This window comes from Petaurus breviceps, unplaced genomic scaffold (genome assembly GCF_028583685.1).
Source record: "Petaurus breviceps papuanus isolate PSGF00001 unplaced genomic scaffold, PetGlider_PUasm1.0 90740, whole genome shotgun sequence".
Lineage (NCBI taxonomy): Eukaryota > Metazoa > Chordata > Mammalia > Diprotodontia > Petauridae > Petaurus > Petaurus breviceps.
The window spans coordinates 3,471,292-3,492,119 of record NW_027187330.1 but is presented as its reverse complement, the minus strand read 5'-3'; the positions used below and the strand labels follow the sequence as shown (position 1 = coordinate 3,492,119).

The following is a 20,828-nucleotide window of genomic DNA, read 5'->3' as shown; positions in this document are numbered from 1 at the left end:
ACTTGACTAATGATCTTTTACCTAATAAATGTAGTGACTTTTCTGAGTTCTTAATCATTCTTGATTTCACTGTAGCTTTTGCCATTCTGGATCATTGCCCTTTTTCTGGATACTGTCTTCTCCCTCCTTGACTTCACACTGCTCTCCCCTGGCTCTCTTCCCTGACTCATCAGCCTCCTTTACTGGCTCATCATCCATTTTTTTATCCCCTAAATATGGATATTCACCAAGACTCTGTCCTCAACCCTCTACTCTCTCTAAACTTTACTGGTAATTTCATTTGATTCCATGGGTTCAATTACATTTTTAAATCTATTGTATTTCTATTAAACTAATATCTTCTCAATTCTAGTTCCATATTGGAACATTGATACCTGGATGTCCCATGGACATCTCAGACTCAGCATGTCAGAAACAAACTTCATCTTTCCTGACTTGCAACTCTCTCTGTCTCTCTGTCTCTGTCTCTCTGTCTCTCTCTGTCTCTGTCTCTCTCTCTGTCTCTCTCTGTCTCTGTCTCTCTGTCTCTCTGTCTCTCTCTCTGTCTGTCTCTCTCTCTCTCTCTGTCTCTCTCTCTGTCTCTCTCTCTCTCTCTCTCTCTCTCTCTCTCTCTCTCTCTCTCTCTCTCTCTCTCTCTCTCTCTCTCTCTCTCTCTCTCTCTCTCTCTCTCTCTCTCTCTCTCTCTCTCTGTCTCTCTCTCTCTCTCTCTCTCTCTCTCTTCCCCTCCCTCCCTTTCCCCTCCTCCTTATTTAATCACTTGTCATGTCTTACCATTTATAACTCCACAACATCTCTCTCATGTGTCTCCTCTCCACTTAAATTACCACTGTCCTAGTTCAGTATTCCATCACTTCTTGCCTTTACATTAGCCTCTTTATCAATCTTTGCCTTCATTCACTCCCATTTCCAGTCTCTTCTCCATACAGCTGCCAAAATAATCTCCCTTGGCACAGGTCTGACCACATCACCCACCTGCTCAAAAATCTTGCATCTCCTGATTGTCTCTAAATTAAAATCCTGACTCTTTAGCCTGGTACATAAAGCTGCTTTCAAAGTGGCCCTAACCTGTGTTTCCAGATTTAGTTCTCATATACTCTGTCTCAGCCAAACCATCTACTCTCTCTATTCCCAGCTGGGTGATACATTCAAAAGAGTATTGGGCTTTGAGTCAAGAAGACCTGAATCCAAATGTTGACCCAACACTTGATATCTGCCTCACGTCAATCACTGAGTGCTCTGAGCCTTAATTGTAATCATCTGGAAATGAGTAGGCTGGACTTTATGACACAAAAGGTCCCTTTCAGGTCTAAATCTATGAACCTATCATCATGGGAACTCAACAGTTTTTCCATTATCTTTATTCCTTTGTGTAGGTGGTCTACAATTCTGGAATACATGTGGATTCCTCCTTATCTCTGCCTCTTATAATCCTTCACTTACTTTAAGTCTCAACTTATATGTTGCCTTCTATTTGAAGAATCTCTTACCAAATATCTTGTGTTTATTTAACTCAGAAGAGTATAGTGAGCTCCTTGAGAGCAGGGACTATTATTTTTTGCCTTATATCCCCAGCATCTACTCTAATGGCTTGCACATGATGCTTAATAAATGTTTATTGCAGTGAGTTGAGTTATAGGACAAAGTAAAGGGAGAAAGGACTTGCAACAGATGAAAAACATAGGCCATCAAGTGCAGTACTTCACAGAAGAGGTAATGAGCTTCTGAACTTGGATGTGGTGATGGAAGTGGTAGAGAAGGGAGGAATGTAAGAGATATTGTCATCTTTAGTTAGTATTTTACTCTCCTCTCTGATGTTTCTCAATTTAATATCATTCATAAATACATATGTATATGTAACAAACTATGTGTAACGTATATTATTATATTTTTAATTTATTTTATAATTTACAATATTTAATATTTGTTAAATGTGGTCAAATTAAACCTGGTCTACTATCCTTGGGCAAATCACTTAGGCCTATTTGCCTCAGTTTCCTTCAAATGATCTGGAGAAGGAACTGACAACCACTTTAGTGTCTTTGCCAAGAAAACTCCAAATGGTATCACAAAGAGTTGGATACAATTGACTAAAAACAACTAATCCTGTCAGGTTTCTACTTAACCACATTTACATTGATGTTTATGATTCCCATTTGCTTATAACCATCCCTAAAACGAAAGGACTTATGTTAATCAAGTGGAACAAGCAGGATTAGGGACCTTGAGAGCAGAAACAAAGTTGGTTGTAATTATAGACTTTGGTTAATAATGTGTTGGACTCTGGGGTCATTGAGAACAACTCCTTCTCCTTGTCTTAACAAGAGAATTTCTGAAGAAGACAGGGCAAGCCAGGAAAAGCAGATTCATTGTTGACATTGCTAGGGGTAGAGTTGGGGAGAGTAGGTTGGAGAGGACTGATATAATGGGGGAACAGAATTGGGAGGCGTAAACAGTATAGATGTGGCCAGTAATTGATGACACCAGGCAAAAGAGAATAAAATTATTTTCCTGGTTTGGGAAGATTAAACAGAACCTAAGCATCTCATTTTAAAAATGAGCATAAGTGACTGTTTAGAACCCAGAAGGTCAAGGGAAATGTTAAATTATTCCCTATGGTTTTAAGGTAATTGGGGGTGGGGAAGGGCAATTGGGGTTAAGTGACTTGCCCAAGGTCACATGGCTAGTTTTTTTTTGTGTGTGTGTGTGTGTTAAGTGTCTGAGCTCGGATTTGAACTCAGGTCCTCCTGACTCCAGGGCCAGTGCTCTATTCACTGTGCCACCTAGTCACCTCTAAGCTAATTTTCTTATAGACAGAATGGGATCTTCTCCTGAATTTTTTTCTGATGGGGATGATTAGGATGTTTAGGTAGCTTTTGTTGGTAAGTAATAATTGAGTAAGAGTGTTAAAGGAGTTGAAGGTAGAAATATATCTAGCAATTCTTATGACATGGCAAGTACCACAAAATGCTCTTAGAACAAGCAATAAAAAAGGTACCCTGACCAGCTGGGGGAAGAAGAAAACCTTGGAACTTAAAGTACAAGTCTCCACATTTGAGAAACCTAGAGGTCCTGGGACACTGGCTTCAATGACCAGAAAACCAAGGGCATTAAGAGCCTACTTCTTAGAATGCCAGTGAAAAAGGGAGCAGGGCATGACTGCCCATAGGAAGAAAGGAACAAAATGTGGCTGCTAGGAATAGATCATCTGCCAGTTTTCTATTCTAATTAATTATTCTTGATCACTGGGTGCTAGATCGTTTCTACCAGTTAAATAACTATAAGGGATTTCAATGTCCTCCAAATTTCAGCATTCTGGAAAAATTCTCAGTTGCCCTACCTTGGGTATAGCTATAGTTGAAGATTAATCACTAATGGCAAAACAAAGAATCCTCAACCTTTCCTCCCCATTTGCAATTTAAGCAATATTCAATCAGTTTTTGAATGGTATGTTATTTTTTTTTTATTTCTCTATGGAAAGTGGCTAATACAAGAAAAGGGGACCAAAAAAAAAGTATTTGCATGTACTAGTTGGGTTTTGTAATAGGTCATTTACAGAGAAATAGGAACAAATTTTTATTAAAGAATCTTTGAAATTATTAAAGATTTTACAAGTATATAATAATAAGATGGCATCATGAACAAAGGATGTTATATAAGAGGAAAGGGCCTTAGCAGTAGTATTTATAGGTTCTTATCTATTTTTAAACAAGTAGTCAATCAATCATAAACAAACATTCATTAGGCACTGTGTGCCAAGTAGTATGCTAAGACTAAAGAAAATCTAACATCCTCTTAAGCTACATTTGATGATTCTGTCTTACAAGATTCCGATCTCTTTCCTTATTGTATTATTAACATATATGGGTTAACATATATACATACATATATAAATAACCTATATACATACATGTGTTTGTATGTGTATTTGAAAGTATGCAATAAATTAAAATATAAAGAAAAATTAATCAGTAAAATAAAGTTTTATTTTCAGCACTTTTCATTGATCCAGATTGGCCTCCATCCCAGTTGGGTAAAATTAACTGTCAAACAACCAACATTTATTAAGCATCTACTTTGAGCTAGATGCAGACAAAAAAAAATGAAACAGTTTCTTCCCTCAAGAAGCTTGCATTCTTTTTTTTTTTTTTTTTGCCTTTTGGAGGGCAATTGGGGTTAAGTAACTTGCCCAAGTTTACATGGCTAGTTTTGTGTGTGGGTGGGTGTTAAGTGTCTGAGGCCGGAACCAATCCTCCTGACTCCAAGCTTTACTCACTGTGCCACCTAGCCGCCCCAAGCTTGTATTCTTACAGTGAAACCAGGCTTTGCTGTATCTGGGGACCTTAAAACAATGGTTGAAGAGAATGTAATCAAAGTAGTTCACTAAGATTGCCTCAACCACAACAGGCCCCAGGGCTGAAGTGCCTGGGCTCTTCTCCTGAGCTCTCATCCTAAGATCAGCACAGCTGAGCTCCCCAAGGGAGAGTGAAGAATTAGAACAAATGGCTAAAGAACGAGTTTAGGGGAATGCCAGTATATAAGGGGACAGGAAGCCATTAAAAAAGGCAAAAAGAGAAAGACTTTACCAGAGGTAGGAGGTCCAGGACATTAGTGCTATGTAATGTAGGAAAAAGAAGGATTTTGTGAAGGAAATTCTCAGTCTTGAAGACTGCAGAGGCCAATGGGAAGTGAATTCATGACTATGGCTTTTGTGCCTACCATGTATCCAGCATTATGCTAAGCACTGCAAAACACATATAAGAAGTATATGATGTCCTTGCTCTCTTTGGACTCATTAACTAGTTGGGAAACAAGTTTAACATGCGAAACAATCAAAATAATTTTGTATTCAAAACCAGAATATAACAAAGGGCTAAATTATTGTATAAGCAGCAGCACAGTTATGTGGTCAGCTATGTCTTATAAGAGTGGAAATGCCTAGAAGGTAGGAATTTAAAAAGATAGATTTGGGAAAAGGTTAATGAAGAAAGATAACCAAGAGTTAACCAAAGTGTTTTAAGGTGAGAGGATATAATAGGAGACTATTTCCAGAAAGGAGAAGGGAATGAAAAAGAACAAAGAACTGAACTGAGAAAAAGAAAGTCAAAGTGGGAAATAGAGGTGTAAGAAAAAAGGATAAAGAGAAAGAAATGGAGAATAGTGAAATCCTCCTATGGTCTGTTTAAAAGTTCTCAGGGTCCCATTAATAAAAATTGTACGCTCATAAAAGTTTTAGGCTACAAAAAGCTTTAAGAAGTCAGTCAGATCTTAAATAGAACTGTATTAGACAGGCAACTGTTAGATCTCCAGAGAAAACTAGCCCCTCCTTTGTTCCTTAGTCCTTTTCCTTAGTCCTATGACCCCAATCCTAATTATTAGGATGTTCTTCTTTATGTCTAATCTAAATCCCTTTCATCACTTTAAACATGTTTTTTCATGTTCTGTCTTAAGTGGAAATACACTGAAAAGCTAAGTCATCTCTCAGCCTCTTTCCTTTAGACAAAACAACAAATAGAATGGAGAAATCTTTTGGAAACCAAAAAAGTCCCTTCAATTCCTCTCTGAAGAATAAGTAGATCATCCTCATGTCATTAGAAAAAATTCAAAATGGCCATTTTGAAAAACAGAATAACTGTTAATGACCAACAAAATCAGTATGTTATTCATCTGCATTTAAAGGCCCCAAGAAAGCACGCCCAACACTGGCTATCATTGTTCTATCCAATTTCTATATTCCCATAGTTTACTAATAATGTCTTTCTCACAGTTTCCCAACTTTGTCCTTTACAATGAGCTATACTGAATAACTCACTGAGTTATCCTAATTCTTTTTAAGCAATTGGGGTTAAGTAACTTGCTCAAGGTTACACGGCCAGTTATTTCTGGGTGTGGTGCTAAGTGTCTGAGCCCGGATTCGATCCCCAGGTCATCCTGACACTGGGGCCGGTGCTCTTACTCACTATACTACCTGGCTGCCCCAAGTTATCCTAATTCTTAATGCCTTGCTTCATAAATAGGCCTTCCTATTCTTAGAATAACCTGTGACTGGAGTAGTGAGAAGTTCATCATCTTGAACACCACCCAAAGACACTTCAGAAAACTCAGTCCCTAATTCCACCAAAGAGTTAACTAGTGTTTGGAACTGTACAGTTCTTTCAGTATAAAAAACATATGTTTAAAATTGACATTTGGACCAATTTTTGCATCCATTAGATCCCACATTTAGGAGAATCACATGTGATTAACGTTACGAAACATAAACACTGTTCCAGTTACTCAGGAGAAAGCCAGGAAATTCTATATTAAGGCATTATTTTATCTTCAGAATGACCCATTGTGATCCCCATAAATAACAAAGTTTGCTTCTTAAGAAATCCTGTATTATATATTCTAGGTTTAAGCCTAGAATTATGATGAGGCTTCCTAATGTCACAACCAGTGCATTTGCTTAGTCCTATATTCAATCCGCTTAGGCCTGTTATGTTCAATTAATTTGCTCCTCATTTTGTCTCTTCAATACTTGCAACACTATGTCATTCAAAATGAGGAAACTCAAGAATCGGTACCTGTGGAAAATGGAGTCTCTTTCATTCTGACAGTCCCATGAAAAGAAGAAAACACACTAAGTTAGTATCATTGGGCCAGGGGATCTAAGACAATATAGCGTATCTCACAAATACCAAAAGAGAGCCCAGACAGTGAGAAGTTTCTTTGCTGCCTCAAAGGACACTAAAGAAAGACCAGGGGGCGGCCAGATAGCACAGCCAGTAAGAGCACCGGCTCCAGTGTTGAGAAGACCTGGAGATCGAATCCCGGGCTCAGACACTTAGCACCCACCCAGAAACACCTGGCCATGTAACCTTGAGCAAGTTACTTAACCCCCATTGCTTAGGGGAGGCCAGGTGGCTCAGTGAGTAAGAGCACCGGCTCCAGTGTCAGGATGACCTGGATCAAATCCGGGCTCAGATACTCAGCACCACACCCAGAAATAACTGGCCGTGTAACCTTGAGCAAGTTACTTAACCCCAATTGCTTTAAAGAAAAAAAAAAAAGACCAGAAGAAGAAAAGATCATGCCATGAGGAGATAATACCATACTAATGGGCTTTGGAGCTTAAGTTGCTTTCAAAGCATATCAAGACATTTTTTTGTACCATGCTAAGTTCTCTCCACTGTTTACTGAATAGATAGTATCTACAGTTTCATCTAGCTCTAATCCTATGATTCTGGATCCTAATCCTATGATTCTGTGATTCTGGCATAGTTATTTTTTTTTCAAATTTATTATCACCACATATGTTTAACTATGAGAAAGGAATTTTTTTTGTTTGTTTTGTTTTTGCTTTTTTGGGGGGGGTAGGGAAATTGGGGTTAAGTGACTTGCCCAAGGTCACACGGCTAGTTTGTATGTGTGTGTGAAGTGTCTGAGACCTGATCTGAACCCAGGTTCTCCTGACTCCAGGGCCGGTGTTCTACTCACTGCGCAACCTAGCTGCCCCAGCATAGTTATTGATGGGGTGGGGGGTGGGGGGGAGGAGGTAGATCACCAGCAAATGCAATGATCCTCTTCTTCTTTCAGTACTTTATACCAGCTGTGTTATTTTGTTCACAGATAAACATGACCCCCAGCAAAATGGTTGAAAGTGATAGTTCTCTGTCATTCTACATTCTAGCTAAATGGGTCAACTCACTGTTGTCCTTGCTTGCCTTGAACTTTTGCTCAAACAATAAATATTAAGTATTCCTTATTTACATGACACTGAGCTAGGGGCATTGTGACTAAAAAGCCTTTTCTCTTGAGAAGCTTACATTTACTTGAGAAGATTATGATATAAGTAGATACAAAATAAATGCAAGGGGACCCAACTGAACCTTGAAGGAAACCAGCTATTCCAAGTGGCTTTGCTGAGAAAGAAATACATTCCAACCATGGGACTGGACCATGCAAAGGCCCCAATAGGGGAGATGGAAATTGTGTATGAGGAAGAGTAAGAAGGCTATTTAACTGGGTCATGTGTGAGTGGAGAAGAGTAATGTATAATTGACTAGAAAGGTAGCTTTGGTCCAGATGAAGGGTGTTAAATGTCAAACAGGAATGTGGTTCCTTCACGGATTGCCTTCTCTCCCCATAACCCAATTTCTGCTTCCTGAAATACTACAGAATACTACTACTGAAATTCAATCCAAATCCTACCTACTTAACAAAGTTTTCCCTGATCTCCTCACTGTAGTGTTATCTCTTACTTCTCATCCTTAATGTCTTGTATTATAGTCATTTTTTATACTTTTCTTGCCCTGATAGTAGCTTGTCTGCTCCATTAGAGCAGAGACCATTTTTTTGTCTTTTTGTTTGCTCAGAGATTGATACATGATAATAAGCATTCAATAGATGTTTATTAAACTGTTGCTAAACAATCTTAAGCATTGTATATGTAGATTGAGATTGTGTGGTGTGTGTGTGTGTGTGTGTGTGTGTGTGTGGTGTTGTATAACAGAAAGAGATGGATTGCCTTACAGTTAGTCCTGGTAGGGCCCAAAGAATGGTACTTGGGCCTTAAGGGGCCTATTATACAGGTGTTTTCTGGGCACAGAAAAAAATACTTATTAGGCATTGTGTATATATACATGGCTCCAGGTTCCTACAATTGATTTTCCACAATTCCCTACCATAGTTCTCACCATTGTCAAGAGAATTTAATGGTTTGATGAGAAATGGTTGGTAATTGGTCTGAGTGGGTCTGAGTTGTCAAATTTATATGCTTTTTCTCTTGGAAATACAAGGAACCTTCTTTTTTCATTTGTGGTAACTCAAGTACAGTTTGAGCAATTGTTTTTTAATCACTTTATTCCCTTTGTGCTAATGACTACTCAGTAGATCAAAGAAATGTTACCTCTCTTTGCTAATGAATCAGGCAGGAAGCTCAGATAGAGTTTTCTCTGTGCTGAGATTCCACTATGTGTCCAGGTTTCCATACGTCCTTTCTTTTCATTTACCAAAGGTCATTATAACTAGTTGTGTGTCTGGACTTTGCTGGCTCACTCAGTTTGATCTGAACAGCTCTGATGAAATCTCCACAAGGCTTTGGGAACTAATGCAGATCAAATACTCCCCCTTTCTCTCTACATTTCTCTTTTAAATTATATCCTTGATTTCTACCTTCCTACTCCTGCCACTGTCTAAGACTCTTATTGGTGTATCTTTTATAATCGAAGGTAACTTAATGAATAATAAATATATAGAATAACTTCTTATGAAATCCAGCTTTCAAAACATATGTATACTACTAGAATCTGAGCCAGTCAAAAGTACAGAAAAGTAACTGGAGAATTTTAAGTAGGGGGTAGTGATTAATGAGTCGGTGGTGAATTTGAGGGATACAGTGCTGGATACTACAGGGGCCAAGGGAAACAGTTAAGACCTTCTCATCATTATTAATGGTGATGTAAAACATACATTAAAAGTACCTTAGTAAAATCTTAGGTGGATAGTTCTCAAAAGCATAAGTCTAAAAGAAAAAGAAACTGGGAGAAATGTTTTCTTTTTTTTCATTTCCAAAGCTAGGAAGGCTGCAAGAACAAGGCATCTATCAGATGTCTTCCCACAGATTCTGAGATCACCCAACCATGTTCAGTATTCTCCAAAGTCTCTAAAGGGGAGAAGGACCAGAGAATGCCACAATGCCCAAGTAATCAGATCAGATTTGATCTGATCTGGTACCAAGGAGGAGAATATGAAGGTTTTCCAACTAATTGTGTGTGTGTCCGTAGTCTTCATATAACAATTCAAATTCCATTATTCCTTGTGTGGGTTTCTTGCCAGTACCCTTCTGTAAGCTGCCAACAGGAGCTCTGTCATGCCTTGTAGCTGATGAAAAGCTAACTAACTTCAAGGCTAAAGTTAGACTATTGACAGCAGTCTGTCTGCATTCCCTTATAGAAGTTTGACTTGCTACTGGGTTAAGCCTGGATAACCCATTTTGTGAGACTCCTAGGGCTCTGGGTTGATCTCAAATGCTCAGAAGACCTTCAAGATGGCAAATTTGTTTCTAGTGTCTGTTCTCTTCCTCTGGATTTCGATGATGGGAGCTAGAGAATGACCAAAGTTGTCTTTGTGTTACTAAGATTCCTTTTAATACTGCTTCTTAACCTGCTTTCCAAGATGAATAATGCAAGAGTTTCTCTCATAGATCTAATTTTCTAATCCTTTAATCATCCTGTTGGCTCTTCTCTGAGTTCTCTCCAGATTTTCCACATTCCTCTTAAATTGTGGAGTCTAGGACTAGTCACAAGACTAATGCTAAGTCTGACTGTGTAGAGGATAATTGGAAGATTCCATCCCAACCTCCATATTATCCTGTATCACTGCATGTCTATCCTGAGGATCCCGCCTCCTTTTATAACTGTAGCACTGTACTGTTCATTCAGCTCATTGTGTTATATACTGTAACTCCTAGGTCTTTGCCAGTCATAATCCCACATAGTGAGTTGTTCTCCATCTGGCACTTGTACAATCACAGTCTCCTTTTTTCCAGCAATAAAATGTATTCTTAAAGGATTTTTTCTTTTAACTTTTCATGCTGCATTTTTTCCCTATTTGGATTTCTAATCTAGCCTTCCACCCCTGGTCCTCAGTCACTGTTAGTGAGATCTTTAACTTAATGATAAATGAAATTCTCATTTGGAAGGTCCTTGAGGACCAAGTTCATTGTATTTATTTTTTTATTTTTGTATCCCCCTCCAGGGCCCAGCATAGAACATTATACTTAGTAGAACTTAATGATCTTTTTTAAATTTCTCTTATTTCATTGGTAGAGAAACTTCATCTACCATGCAGATTAGCACCCACTCTGCAACTTTGAGCTCTAAATATTCAACTAGGATACTAAAGGGTTGGCCAGGATCACACAGCGAGAAGGTCAGACACAGAACTTGGATCTAAGAATTTCTGACTCCAAGGCCAGCTATCTATACACTCTGCCACTTAACCTCTCACCTTCTGAATAGTTATTGAAGTCATACACACTTTGCTAAACTATAGAGCATTTTTATACCCACTAAATACTTTAGTTATAAGCAATCACCCATGTTACATGAGCAATAACTTACTAAGACTGAGACTATGGAGTGTTACTCAGATGTAATGAGACGTTTTCATGTGCGTCTTAGGCGGTTAGTCTCATAAGTTTCTGGCAGTTGTAATTAGAAGGTCACTGTTGCCCTGCAATAAGCAAAAGCTAAAGACGGGGCCTGATACAGCCACTTCTTAGCTACCGTAAAATTATTCTGAAATATATTTAATGATATGCATAATTATTCTTGTGTCACATGATAATTAGGCATAAGTAATAAGCAATTTGCGCAAATGCCTACATTCAGAACTATGTTTTTAGTTTTTGTAACCACTTTTACACTACATGTAATATGTATGTATATATAATGTATGTGTGTGTATTATATGTACATAAATATATGTAATAGGCATCGTTGTCAATACCATTTTCTTTCTGTTAAACCAGGGGACAGTTGTAGTTGATACATGGGCCTACAGTTGCCTACAGCTATGAGTTACGTCCACAAATTCCACAGCTATTTAGGCGAAGTCATTGGAGTTAATGGTTACAATTACTTTGCAATAGGGAATCTAGCCCCTGTGTGTTTATGCAGCATTTTAAAAGGGAAGTAAAGAGTTTGGACAGCAGTGTAGACAGTGAGTGATTGAATTGTTGCAGAGTTGTGGTGTGAGTAAAGAAAGGAGATTGCATTTAACTGTTAGGAGTCAGGGAGTGTTCAGATATGGAGCATTTGTAGTTTGTGAGTGAATCTGGATTCTCAAAGGAATGAGTTTTCCCTTAGGAAAACCATAATTTAGGAATCCAGGTAATGATAAAGATTCATATTTTAAGTGCAGATTCCCAGGCTTTGCAGCTAACTAGTAAAATTGTGTGCGGAGTAGAGCCCAGTGCCATGCCCACAGAGCAGTTTCAGGATTTGGAAAGCAATTGGAAAGAATCCTAACAGATATGTCAAAATTATGTATCTCTGAGCCCCAATCATCTATGTGGGGGAAAAAAAAGAGCCCTTGGGGTTGGTTGGGAAGGGAGGCGCACAAGGGGCCAGAGCTTGGAGAGTGATTAGGAAGAATGAGCATGATATGCACTGTAACACTTTCTCTCCTTCCATTTCTCTTTTGTTAATAAACAAAGGTCCTAGTTTGCACTCTGTAGCAATTGAAATTCTCTTACTTTCCCCTTCCTCCCACAAACCAGAGCTAAATGCAGTTCTCATGTGTTCCAGCCATGACCTCTTATTCCAACACAGGCATGGCTGAGATCCCCATGAGAAGTCATAGAATTTTTTAAAATGATAAATGAAGGCTAGTGTGGGCTCTAGGGAACACCCGTACTTAAGGGTCGTTGAAAAAGCCCTAGAGTCAGGCAGACAATCAGCACTGCACCGTGCTGGGGAAGCCCAGAGGGAAAAGGGCTTCTAAAAGGAGAAAGTGGCCAGCTGTGTTAGATGCTGCCCAACAAGGGCAAGGAGGGTGAGGACTCACAAAAGACAACTGGGCTTGAAGCTCAGCGACTCTGGGGAGGGCAGCATATGGAGAGTGGATGTGGGGGGAAGAGGGTTCAGACTTCACTGAAAGGCATCCTCCCCTTTAAGACCTTCATAGTCTTGAGCTTTTTTCTTCCTAATTCTCCCAGATTTCCTCTTCCAACTTGACAAAGAAACTTTCATGAGAGAGATGAAAGTTTATGAAGCTGCAAGTTGAACAGAGCTTTTAATCCCTAACCAGAACACAATTTTTATAGCACCTTTTTAATGTTTCGCATATAGTATTGAAACAGGTGCTAACACTTGCCATTAACCAATATCATTCAGAGCAAATCTGTAGATTTTTTTTTATTTTTCAAATGCACAGATATATTTCCTAGGGCCTATTTCATTATTCTATGCTTCACTTATGCCCTTGCCCTCACAGCCTACCCCAAATGCTCTAATTTTCCACGTAGAGACTACTGGGGCTCAGAGTTAAGCCATTCTGTTTTATGCCTGGGGCTCAAAACATCAGCAAAAAAATAAAAGTTCTGTGTGGAAAGATTTATATTGTACAACTCAAGATTGATAAATAAATTAATGAAACTTTTTTTGAGCACTTACTCTATATACAACACTGTACTACATGCTGGGATTACAAACAGAAAAGAAGACCATACTGCTGGCAAAGAACTCATACTCTAATGAGGGAAATAACACATATAAATGGTTTCAGTTGCAAATCATATAGAATGGTCCTGTGGTTCTTAAGGTATAGCGGCAAAGCAGATGGTTGTGTTTCTTCTTCAATGTAATTTCCACTGATGAAATCATATTCATTTCTGATGTTGAACTATTTGAGAATGCCAAGGCCTTGTTATAAAAGCTTGTTTTCTGGGTTTTCAGTAGCTGTGATTGGCACCTGCAGGAGCAATCACCTGGCCACATCTCCTCAGAGGCTGCTTCCCAGGATGATGACTAAGGGAATTAGACTGGAAACACTGCTCTTCCCAAGGCACTCAGGTTCAGAGTCCTGGACTATCTCCATCTGCATCTGAGGAGAGATGGCCATACCTTTAATACTCTTGCAAATGTCAGAAATATCCAGTTATACAATGAGATTTACAATAATATCTCTAACTAATGGCAAAGAATTTCATTCCCAGTCACTAGTAATTCTCTGGAGCCAAGATTTTACCAATTATTTAATAACATAGTTCAAGAATCCATAGTCTGTGTCACTGTTTCAGACCATTCTCTCTTCTTTCTTAAATCACACTGTGAGGTCCTTAAGAGGAGGCCTGGTTTTTGTCTTTCTTGGTATCCCCAGCGCTTGGCACGTAGTATGTATTATTAAATGCTTGTTGACTTGATTTAACTCTTCAAAAACCTAATATTACTGGTAAGCAAAGACAGGGAATCTCAGTAAGAGCACTGGCTCCAGTGTCGGGATGACCTGGGGATCACACCCAGAAATAACTGGCCATGTAACCCTGAGCAAGTTACTTAACTCTGATTGCTTTTAAAAAAAAAGAGAGAGACAGAATCTTAATGAATCAAGCATCTACTTAAAATTTTTAAGTATGAAATTTGATTATTCTGTAATTTCTTATATAGAAATTTTAGTATGTTGGCTATTGTTCGGACATTGATGCTGGTTTCTGTTGGGAAGAGGATTAATTCCAAATATGCTTCTTAAAAACTCTAAACTAATTCCTTGTAGGAGGCAGAATATAGTTAAATATAAAAGTCTTTTTTTGTTCTTCAAAAATATGTGCAACTCCAAGACTGGATAATTGTTAAGTAGCAACCACCTAGAATACAATTAGAGTTACCTAGTGGAATCATGCATCATTTAAGGCTGATTCAAATATTGTCAGCCCTATTTTTTGGCAAGAATTATGCAGTTTAGCTATCTTGTATTAATTAGCTAACTACCATACTTCCACTTGTCTTAGTATGTTTCCTTGTAAGTAAAATGAGATCACTGAACTTACTGATTTACTAACTGCAAATTTCATGGGGGCCAGAATGGTGTCATGCTTTAACTTTGTTCCTCCCCCAGCATTAACATTTTATGCACAATGAGTGAATGAATGACATCTGAGGTCTTTTCCAGATCTGAGAGACTAGGTTTGTGTTCACTTTCTGCTGTGTTCAACATAGGCATAAATCTATTTAGCCACAGGGTTAAGCCAAGAATAAATTGCAAGTCTGGTTTCTCAACCCACAGCCTCTTCCTCTTTTTTTTAGGTATCACAAAAGGGATGAGGTTTATTCTCCACATTCCCATTGACCATCATTCTAAGAACTCCTCCTGAATATTAAACTCTCTGTTCTTTTTTGCTAATTAAGTCTCAAGTGTCCTAAACCCAATGGCAGCTTAAATACTGTATATATTAAGATATCTAGAGTTGTATCTTATGCCTGAGGGATCATTAATATAGAGTACTTTGTGAAGTACCAACATTAACCATTTTAAATTACATAAAACTGTACACCAATTAAAGTACCTTACAAGCTATAAATGATGTACAGATTGCATTTGTAATTTCCTTTTAGATTTCACATTGTTCTATATAAACCACCTTATTGTCAGGCCTGGTTATAGATATGGATATCTAATGGTTCTAACCTGACACAGAGACATGGAACACAAAAGCACAGGAAACCCATTTGTGGGTTCAAAATATAAAACATCAGGTTATTTGAGAACTTTTCTGTGAAAATCAGGTTAAGATTTGCCAAAGTTGTGGCATTTTGCACAGTAAGCTTTCACCAGAGCAATCATTAGGAAGTAGGAGAACATCCCTGTTATCAGATAGCATTTCCTTAGTCTTGGGAAAAGCTCAGGTGACCTATCTGTCTCAAATGTGCCTGAAAAGGGCATCTCCTGATTGGATGAGCCCTTCTCCTGGATCCCATTTACATCCTGTTTATATTGTCCTCTGTTAATTGTATTGATAGACAGAATGGATTCAGTCATGCTTTCCCACCAGTTACACATTGTAGCCATTTCAGGTTCAGCCATGCATGCCAGATTGAATTAAATGCTTTTTAAAAAGTCTCCAAAGCAGGAAAACATCTTTTCCCGGCTGGTATTTTTTTTACATATTTGTTAATGAGTGTCTGCACAGTAAAGATGTGGTCTGTAGTTTGTTTTCCAAGAAGGAATCCAATTTGGCTCTTATGGATGTTGTTACTGCTATTCAGATATAGTTTAATATTTTTACTGAGGCTGTTACAAAATAGTTTGTAGACAACGCAATTTATCCAGACCTTTCTCTAACTGTCTGAGTGGAGACCACCTTCTCTTCTGCACACTGAATTCCCTAATCTTATTGAAAAGACTGGGCAGAAGTGTTTCTTCCCAGGATATGTAATGTTGGCCATCACTGGTGTTATCTAACTCATGATTTGGTTTGTACTCCTGAGCCTATGATTGACCCACTGAGCTTGCTTTTACTCTTTGTAGCCAGAAGCATGCTAGTATGCTGTCCTGGACAGAGGGATGAAGAATCCCCTTCCAATAACATTCTGCTCCAGTTAGCTTTATAGGACCCTAGAAATACTGAGATCCCCAAAAGCCCTGGATACTGAATCTGTCCTCGACTTCTTCATATTCTCCCCAACTTGTTAATAAATTTGTAGTCCAAGGAATTACAGATATAGGTAAGTATGTAGAAAATAGGGAATTTGACTGTATCACAAGTGTTCTCTCTCATTCTTCTACGTCCTTAAATTCAGAAGTGTAAGAAATTGGGGAATATCGTCGGTTCTTTTTTTGTTGTTTTAACATATTGGTGGGAAGGCAAAATTTGATAGAAATAATGCTAGAATGCCAGCCATATGGGGGCGGCTAGGTAGTGCAGTGAGTAAAGTGCCAGCCCCAGAGTCAGGAGGACCTGAGTTCAGCTCCGGCCTCAGACACTTAACACCCACACAAAAAAACTAGCCGTGTAACCTTGGGCAAGTTACTTAACCCCAATTACCCTCCAAAAGAAAAAAAAAACAATGCCAGCCATATGAACTCTGAACAGCATCCTCCCTGTTTGTCAACTGCCTAATTTCCCATCTTGCCACTCTTGCTTCTACTAGCACAGGAATTAAGGAGTATAAAAGATTAGCCCTTCCTCATTTATCCCTTGTACCTCTTGTGAAAAGTAAAGCATTAACATTAGAGTTACATCTAACTCCTTTAGAAAAATTGTGAGGATTTATCAGGATACAAACTCTGTATACATAATACATACACACCCCTCCATGTAACACCTCCATAATACATACATACACACACATATACATATATAACATATAGGTAGGTTCTCAGTCTGATTAGAGATTCCTTCACTCTAGATCCTGTCCATTCACCCACGTACATTCTCATCTGACTATCCCCTATTCTTATCCTACCATTTTTTAAAACTATATCTTCACTCAGTCCAGAAATGGACTTTATATATCCCTTCTCCATATCTCTATGTATTTAAATCCCCTCCCTGCCTTCCAGACCCAAATCAATCCTATATAAAACTTTTATTCATCCATTCTTTCCTCCCTTAAATTTCTCACAACACTTTTATGGACCTCTCCTTTGCATATGACTCCTGTTGTTGTTCTTTGGTCATTCAATCATGTCCAAATCTTCATGACCCCATGAACGATAACACTCCAGGCCCATCTATCCTCTCCTATCTCCCAGAGTCTGTACAAGCTCACATTCACGGCTTCCATGACATTATCTGTCCATCTCATCCTCTGCTGTCACCTTTTCCTTTTGTCTTCAATCTTATCCTTAGTCTTATTGTTAGCGATGCCCACTTGACTTCATTCTCCAGGATATCTGACTCTAGATCAGTGATCACACCACGTGGTTATCAGTGATGTCAAGATATTTCTTGTACAATTCTTTTGTGTATTCTTGACCCCTCTTCTTAATCTCTTCAGCCTCTGTTAAGTCCCTACCATTTTTGCATGAAACATATTCTTGATATCTCTAATTTTCTCGAAGAGATCATTTGTCTTTCCTAGTGTACTGTTTTTGTCTATTTCTTTGCATTGCTTATATAGGAAAATCTTCTTATCTATCCTTACTATTCTATGAAATTCTGCATTCAGTTGGGTATATTTTTCACTTTTTCCTTTACCTTTCACATTCCTTCTTTCCTCGGGTATTTGTAACACCTCGTCAGAAAGCCATTCTGCTTTCTTGCTCTTCTTTTTCTTTGGAGTATTGGAGTATTTTTGTTGCTCTCTCCTATAAAATATTGCAAACCTCTGTCAATAGTTCTTCAGTCACTCTACCAGGTCTGATCCTTTAAATCTACTCATTACCTCTACTTCATATTCATAAGGGATGTTTTTTAGGTCACACCTATATGGTCTCATGGTTTTTCCTAATTTCTTCCATTTAAGTCTGAATTTTTCAATAAACAGCCCATGATATGAGCCACAGTTAGCTCCTGGTCTTTTTTTATTCATTAAATAGACCTTCTCCACCTTTGGCTGCAAAGTATATAATCAATCTGATTTCTTTATTGACCATCTGGTGATGTCCATGTGTAGAGTTCCCTTTTGTGTTGTTAAAAAAAGAGTGTTTGCTATGACCAGCAAGTTATCTTGACAAACTCTATTAGTCTCTGCCCTGCTTCATTTTGTACTTGTTATTCCAATTGTATTTTGATTTCCAACTTTAGCATTTCAATCTCCTATGATGAATGTTACATCTGTTTCTGGTGTTATTTCTAGAAGATGTTGTAAGTCTTTATAGAACTGACCAACTTTGGCCTCTTTGGTATCAGTGGTTGGAACATAGGCTTGTATTACTATGGTGTTGAACAATTTGCCTTGGATCCAAACAGATATCATTCAGTCATTTTTGAGATTATACCCCAATACTGCTTTTCTCACCTTTTTATTGACCACGAGAACTACTCAAATTTTTCTAAGGGCTTCTTGTCTTTGGTAGTATATATAGTGATCATCTGAACTAAATTCACCCATTCCTATCTATTTAAGTTCACTGACACCCAAGAAGTCAACGTTTAATCTTTCCATCTCCTGTTTGACCACATCCAGCTTAACTTGGTTCACAGATCTTACACTACCAGCTTTTCTATGAAATACTGATTTTCATATTTCTTATCTATTAGATTAAAAGATCCTTTAGGGCAGGGGAAATATCTAATTTCATTTTTGTATACCTAAAACTATTAGAGTGTCCTATATGTCCTTAATTAATTTTTGTTGAAATGAATTTCCATATTGTGCCTTTCACAACAGGTTATACAAGAATTTTCTCTTTTCTCTCTAGTTCTACCTTCTTAGTTCTGTGTTACATACTAGGGCCTTCATTAAGCTCTCCTAGACTCATCAGAAATTGGTTCTTTCTAACTGGTTTCCTAGTTCTCTTCTCCTACCATAAATCCCCTAAACACATGTACAATTGAAATTCAGACAGAACAGTTCTCAGATCTGGTTGTCTTGAGATTTTGATACATACATTTTTACCAATCCTTTTTATTATAAAAGGTCTCATTACTCTTTTATTTCAACCTTCTTTTCCCCTAAATGCACTTTTCCCTTTTTAGAGGAGGAAATGAAAACACAGCATATTTTGACATGTTTCCTAGATTTTTGAAGAACAAATTTTAAAAGGTTCCAATAGATAAGATCCCATATTCTAAAGTTCAACAGGAAAAGTTAGCCTGGGAAAGATGGAAAGCTCTTAAGAGTAAATTTCTCAGTATACAAAAAAACAAACAACAATTCCACTAATGAAGAAAATAGGTATTATCTAAATAAATCAATTTGGATGCACAGGAAATTCATGCACTAATTTAGATTTTTAAAAGACAAGTACTATAGTATTCCATCACATTCATATTACCATAACTTGTTCAGCCCATACATATTTGTAATGGGTTTTGTTTTTCTTGTCTTCTCAACAGGTGGGGAAAGAAGGAGAGAATTCAGAACTTAATTTTAAGTATATAACATGGAAAATGGTACAGGTCTCTAAGAATATTGTCTGAGTGCTAAAGCTCAGAATGACCCGAGACCACTGAGGAAATATAAGGGAAACAAAATTTATTGGAAAAAAGAGGATCAAAGAAAAACTGTAGCTTATGGCACACGGAACAGGAGTGACCAACGATGAAAAAAGAGTAGAGCTCAATTCTTACTTTTCTTCTGTTTTTTTTTTCTATTGAGCAGAAGAATCTTTGGACAGGAGAGGATAGCATAAAAATGACTAATACGGAGTCAAATCCTAAGTCAAATAAGGAGAGAACATCTAGTTGCTCTTGATAAGTTCAGGTTACTAGTAAGCTGTATCCATGGATCATGAAAGAATTGATGGATATGGTTGCTAATCTACTGTCAGCGATCTTTAAAAAATTATAAATAAGGTGTTAGGAATGGAAAAGGACAAAAAAGTTGTAATGATTTATTAAAAATGAAAGAGAAATACTGGGAATACAGAGTTGGCTCAATATTAAGAAAACTATATAAGCAGTATTAGACCACATTAATAACAGAAACAATAAAAATTCCATGACTATGTTAGGAGATACAGAATATGTTCTTGACAAAATACAACTCCCTTATCTGTTGAAAACAACAAAAAGCATAGGAATAAATGTACTTTTCTTTAATACAGTAAACAGTGTCTATTTAAAAGCAAGCTCCGACGGGCGGCCAGGTGGCTCAGCGAGTAAGAGCACCGGCTCTAGTGTCGGGATGACCTGGATCAAAACCGGGCTCAGATACTCAGCACCACACCCAGAAATAATAACTGGCCGTGTAACCTTGAGCAAGTTCCTTAACCCCAATTGCTTTAAAAAAAAAAAAAAGAAAGAAAAGCAAGCTCCAGCACTAACACAGACATATTAAAGACCTTTCCAATAAGATCAAAGGTAAAGCAGTTAAGTCCAGTATCACCACTGTTATTTGAAGTAGTTCTAGAAGTGCCAGCTATAGTAAAAAGAAGGAAAAAATAAGTTGAGGGAATAGGCAATTGCAAAAAGGAAACAAAATTACTGCTTTATGCAGATATCGCAGTATCACAAAATTTGAGCATATCCAAAACGATCTCAGTGACATCTAATCCAACCCATATACAAGAAGTATCTCTGGCCTCTGCCTAAAAACTTCTAAGGGGGAGGGGAAGGACCTGTTGCTTCTTTAGGTAGACCTTTCCACTTATAGAAAGCCCTATTAGGTTGTTTTTCCTGAAAATCAAGCCTAAATTGGCCTATATGCAACTTCCATAACTCCTGATTCTGTGCTTTAAGG

The 20,828-nt window shown here is 37.9% G+C and overlaps 1 protein-coding gene and 1 long non-coding RNA gene across 5 annotated transcripts in view; one reads left to right on the top strand and one right to left on the bottom strand.

Annotated features, from left to right (window-relative positions):
- LOC138145542 (uncharacterized) overlaps positions 1-20,828 on the bottom strand; it is a 196,365-nt gene that overhangs the window by 104,480 nt on the left and 71,057 nt on the right. For 2 of the 4 annotated variants that reach the window (XR_011164247.1, XR_011164248.1), the window contains one exon: positions 10,036-13,587. The exons of the other annotated variants lie outside the window; for them this stretch is intronic. This is a non-coding gene — a long non-coding RNA (uncharacterized lncRNA). Of the gene's footprint in view, positions 1-10,035; positions 13,588-20,828 lie in introns of those variants that run through there. 4 annotated transcript variants of the gene reach the window in all.
- The window catches only part of HPSE2 (heparanase 2 (inactive)), a 730,895-nt gene that overhangs the window by 658,600 nt on the left and 51,467 nt on the right, over positions 1-20,828 (top strand). The gene's annotated exons all lie outside the window — the stretch shown is intronic.